This window comes from Lissotriton helveticus, chromosome 2_1 (assembly GCF_964261635.1).
Source record: "Lissotriton helveticus chromosome 2_1, aLisHel1.1, whole genome shotgun sequence".
Taxonomy (NCBI): Eukaryota; Metazoa; Chordata; class Amphibia; order Caudata; family Salamandridae; genus Lissotriton; species Lissotriton helveticus.
In genome coordinates this window covers 132614346-132620762 of record NC_136059.1, presented here as the reverse complement: position 1 = coordinate 132620762, position 6417 = coordinate 132614346, and positions in this window count along the sequence as shown.

Sequence of the window (6417 nt, the reverse complement as noted above, 5' to 3'; positions counted from 1 at the left end):
AATTACTATTCCCACTCCAGGGATGTATGACGTTACAACGCATACTTTTACAACGCCTACCATTACAACAAAACTTTTACAACGCAAAAACTTTTACAACGCATACATTTACAACGCAAGATTTTACAACGCATATACCTTTACAACGCATACCATTACAACATAAGTATTGGTAAGTATATAATAATTTTTTGAATATAAATTAATAAAAAATATTATAATATAATTTAATATAATTTAATTTTATTAAATAAATGTAATTTAAATGTAATTTTACTTTATTTTTACAAAGTACCCCTGTACCCCAAAAACCCAAAACTGACCCTGAACCCTAAAAATACCCCTTTACCCATAAACTGAAAACTGACCCTGAACCCTAAAAATACCCCTTTACCCGAAAACTGAAAACTGACCCTGAACCCTAAAAATACCCCTTTACCCCAAAAACTGAAAACTGACCCTGAACCCTAAAAATACCCCTTTTCCCAAAAACTGAAAACTGACCCTGAACCCTAAAAATACCCCTTTACCTACAAACTGAAAACTGACCCTGAACCCTAAAAATACCCCTTTACCCCAAAAACTGAAAACTGACCCTGAACCCTAAAAAAACCCCTTTACCCAAAAACTGAAAACTGACCCTGAACCCTAAAAATACCCCTTTACCCAAAAACTGAAAACTGACCCTGAACCCTAAAAATACCCCTTTACCCAAAAACTGAAAACTGACCCTGGACCCTAAAAATACCCCTTTACCTACAAACTGAAAACTGACCCTGAACCCTAAAAATACCCCTTTACCCCAAAAACTGAAAACTGACCCTGAACCCTAAAAATACCCCTTTACCCAAAAACTGAAAACTGACCCTGAACCCTAAAAATACCCCTTTACCCAAAAACTGACAACTGACCCTGAACCCTAAAATTAAAATATTTATCAATTAATCAATTATAATTAATTACCAATAATATTTTAATTAATTACCAATTAATAATTAATTAACAATTAATTTTTAAAAAATATCAATAAATAAATTAACATATTTAATTAATTATAATTAAATTACTTCCCACCCTATTCCCCTATAAACCCACAACCCGCTACAGAAAATAAATTACTAAAATTAAAATATTTATCAATTAATCAATTATAATTAATTACCAATTATATTTTAATTAATTACCAATTAATAATTAATTAACAATTAATTCTAAATTATTATCAATAAATAAATTAACATATTTAATTAATTATAATTAAATTACTTCCCACCCTATTCCCCTATAAACCCACAACCCGCTACAGAAAATAAATTACTAAAATTAAAATATTTATCAATTAATCAATTATAATTAATTACCAATTATATTTTAATTAATTACCAATTAATAATTAATTAACAATTAATTCTAAATATATATCAATAAATAAATTAACATATTTAATTAATTAGAATTAAATTACTTCCCACCCTATTCCCCTATAAACCCACAACCCGCTACAGACTTATATTACACAAAAAATAAAAAATATTATTAACTTACCTTAAATTCGATATTTTTGTTGTCTATATTATGTCTAGTCGATATTATGTCCATTCTATATTTTTGATTCGATATTATGTCCATTCTATTCGATATTAATTTTCTCTAGTCGATATTTTTGTTGTCTATATTATGTCTAGTCGATATTATGTCCATTCTATATTTTTTACTCGATATTCTGTCCAGTCGAAATAATTGACTCGATATTATGACTGTACACCGCTCCAGCCTCCAAAATCTTTAAAAAATTTACAATCAATACTAGGATTCCTAAATTTTGGCAGGACATACATTTTAGATTACACACAAAGGGAAAAACCTTTCTATTACTTAATAAAATCTGACTTTTCAGCCTGAGATTGGACACTTTATCATACTAATATTCTTTGTTTACTCCAGGAAAGCATGATCACTTCCAAACACACGTAAACGTACGCCACTTACTGATCCGAATAATCGCGGGTCAATAGGGGTACACTTATTTAACCTATAATGAAGGAGAAAATGTACTAATTGCTTATAAATCACGCCTGTACACAAATTCAGAAATGCTTTCACTTAAACAGACTGCAGGAAAATGAGCAATGGCACAGGGGAACGCATTATTGTGGTAACTCGAGTACTGGCTTTTGAAGCTGTTACAAAGGCCAGCATCCCAAATGTGAAAGCATTACATCCAAGATGAATACAATGGGCTAATTCTCTTACTGCAACAGATTTGATCCAAGTTTAAAAACACAAGCATTACTGCAATATGAAGAAGAATATCCTCTACCAAATGAAATCTTGCCTCTAGATCAGTATGAATATATGATTTATACTGACTGATCTGCGGAACTGGCTATAGGAAGTAAGCAACAATATTTTCTCGGCGTGTGCTATCGTTAAAGGTCACATGCGTGATGGCAAGTTCCATCCCAGCTGCACAAAAACGCAATCTCTCGGAGACTGCACGTCTCAATTGGTAGAATTAAAAGCACTTATACTGGCACTTGTAAATACGGATCGAGAATTCCCCATACTAATCTAGTGTGATTATTTTTACTGTGTCTAGTCATACAATGAATACTTACAGCATCGGGAACAAAACGGGTTAAAAGAAGCAAAAGGTGGCACAATTAAACACAAAATGTTATGGGAACAGGTAGCAGAATTGTAATCCGCAATACCAAGGACTCATGGGATCCAACACTGAGTCATCAATGTAATGGCGTTCACGTTGAAGGGAATTCATTGGCTGAAGAAGCCACAAAGGGGGCTGTTCACACGACTTCCGTAGTTGCGCTGACTCTTTCAAAATGAGAATAGGTGGAGAAATCATGGTAGCTGTTATCGCATCATGCAAAGGCAGAACAGCAGTACCTAAAAAACTTCCACACAAATACTCCTACAAAGTAGATGTCCAAAACGTTCCATAGGCTCAGATTCCTGGAGTGGGGGATAGAGGAATATCAAATATGGATCGTAGGCAAGGTTTAATATTAGCTGCACACGAGGGTTTGGGCTCTGTGCACACAGGCGTCACAGCAACTGTTTCTTTCCTGAAGCAGCGATATCGGTGGCCAGGGTTAAATAAGCAAACTAAAGACTATGTATTGAAATGCGACATCTGCCAGCAGATGAAAGGCTCCACTGTTGCATGCCCGGCACAGACGCCATTATGGAAGTCAGACAAACCACTTGCATGTGTGTACTTGGACCACTGCAGCCCTTTATAAATGGATGGGGCATACAGGTATTTCATGGTAGCACTGGATTCATGCTCACGATTCATATGGGTGTGGCCTCAGCATTCTGCTGATGCTTGAACTCTTATGAAAGATTTGCAAGTCGTTATTGGTACATACACAGTTAGCACGTTACACTCTGACCTCTGCCCTGAGTTTAGCTCTCGGGTTTACAAAGAGGCATTGTAAGGGATGGGCGTAGCTTTGCAGTTCTCATCTACGTACCATCCCGAGGGAAATTTGGTTGCGGAGAGAAAAAACTGGGACTTAAAGCAATCTTTAACAGCTAGGGTATTAGGTAAGGGCGGTATTTGGGTCACACACCTATATGGGGTACAGCAGGCATTAAACAACCAGCCAAGAAGCTCTCTAGAGGGTGTCACTCCATATGAGGCCCTCTTTAGGACACGAATGTGGGTACCTGATATTGATTGTGAAGGCACAGTGGCGGAAGAAAAAACATTTGATATCCATGATCGTTTGGCTGTTTTAGAGGATCTAAATGGATCCAGGAGAAAACAAAGCAATGTCCTTCTGAAGCAGACAGCCACTTCAGGAAGTCAAGGTAGTCACCGCAAGACCTGTCTGGATCCCAAAAGTCATGGATCTGGTCAGATAGGATCTACTGGCAATCCCCAGGATCAGGAGATCGCGCACCGGGGGCAGACGTTTCGCTCTACAGGTTGCAAAGCTCTGGAACAATCTTCCAGATGCTATCCGATTGGAGGAGAACCACCTCAGGTTTAGAAAAATGCTGAAAACCTCCCTATTCTGCTAAAGTTTATGGAGATGACTTGACCACATAAGCGCTGGGATGCCTTAGGGTAACCATGCGCTATAGAAATGTGTAATCATCATCATCATCATAGAAAATTGATGACAAAAAGCAATTTCGGCCTTCTTACAGAAAACCTGTACCAGTCCTTGCAGTACATGGAACAAGAACAGTGCTACTCCCGCCTCTTGCCGGTAAAAAGGTGAAAAGATTTGTCTCAATTGACTTAATCAAACCACACTATGTGTCCAATAATATACCGTAGGCCTAGTGGACTCCGCTGCAGCAGACGCCCTCCTCTAGCTACAATCCAAGTAGTTCAAGACTCATCACGTTTGAAGAGCCACCTGTAAGGAATGAAGGACTAAGCAACAATGCTATGGAACTTGTTCCACTTGAACCAGACATTCAAATTCAAAATGAAAATTCAAAATGAAATCAGAATAATTAACACGTTACAATTAGACTGAATACGGATGTCAACATCAACATGCCTCATCGAGAGGAAAGTAACATTTCAACTAATCCTGACGCAATTCCTACAATTGATTGAACAGCTTCTGGCTATTGATTTTGATACGTTTGCCCTGGATCCAAACGAGCAGGAAATAAAACCAGACAAAACACCATTCATGCAAGAATTAAAGAGAGTTTTTCACTTTCTTCAAAAGACATAACTGGTATCACCTTGGATTGAACTCTGGGTAATTTCTGGGATAATATTTTTTCTTTTCTTGCTAGTCTTAGTATTGACTTTTAGTATGCTTATCAATGGACACTTTCTTCAATAAGGTTCACAGCCCAAAAGTTCAACATCCTACTGAAGCCAAATCCATCATCACATTGTGAACAAAGAGACTTGTCATCAGTGAACATAACAGCTGTTCCTATACCCAATGGTATAGTATGGGACAAAACTGATTTCAACATATTCGGACCGACCGAACTTTTAAAAATTAATCATGTATTTAAAATCTCAATAAGTGATTTAATTACCTCCAGTACATTTTCGGATCATTGGGACACTGAAACTGTAAATAACATGTTGTCTGATTTAGAGCAAACTGCTGCATTTTCTAATAATTACTTGTTAGAGGGTTCTTCAGACTATGACAAATTGGACTGTTGTCAACATTTGGTCATCATTTCCTGCACAAATCCATTTCACCTAGGAATGTATTTGAGTACCATCAGTGGGAACATTGCCCAAAACCACCATCAAGTAGTTCACAAATCTTTGCACAGAAATGTGCATACTTTTCAGGGTTCAACACCACAGATCCCGCCTCTTTTTATTATAAGGTTGTACCAAAATCAGTACTGAAAATTATGTTGACAAACACCAAATAGATTTACTCTGCTTCCTTTTTGGGCCAATTGTCTGAACAGGGTTTCAACCTATGGAAAGACATAATTGACTCAAAATTGATTTGTGGTTCAAGGACCTGGCAGATCTAGGGTACAGAGGCACACTTTAGACATTCCTCATTTCACAGCAGATGGTCTTTTTAAATGATACTGTGCACAGCCAAGATAAAGGACCTGAACACTCCATATTTTCCTACACCTTCACAAGGATGGCAGAATTCTTCTTTGAAGAACGGGGCAACAATTGATGACGTACTAAAGTACAATTGATCAGACGCAAATTTGGAAGGAGTGGGTGGTTTGCCCTTAGGCAAGAACACATGTTATAAAAGGTTCCTACACATCACCAAGGGACTCAGTATGCGTAGGCCAGATCCAAAATATGTACAGAGAGAACATCCAGGGGTAGTGAATTCCTATAGAGTTGGGAAATTGTGCCTAGAATGGCTAGAAACAGCAACACTTGCAGAAGTGAAACAATACTTATCTTTACTCTCACAAGATAAGGATCTCAGAGACTTTTTACTAGGACCTAGGAAACAATGTCAAAAAGTTTCATATAATGTTATATGCTGCCTATAATGAAATCTGGAAGATTTCCCAACAAGAAGCTGCAGATAGAATACAGGAAATAGACCTTAGAAAAAGCTTTAGCTATGGTGGATAATGGGTTAACAACTTTGACGTCCAGAGTATATTCATTGGGCAGCATTGTATCTTCTGCTATAGACATATTGGAACAGGATTCAGCTATCAGAGTTACGTTCTATTATATTATTGAGCTGGACACCACAATCTTTGCGTGCAGGCTTTGTGCCTTGGCGTTTTATAAACAGTACGTCTCTGTTTTCAGAATACAATCTAACTGATACACAGATAGAAATGGCACAAAGGGGAGCTAAATATACAATGCTGAAAATTGAAAAACTGGACAGGCTACCATTCATAGTGCCTGAGTTACCATCCACGAAGTGGCTAATTCACAGCAAAATCACTCTCCTG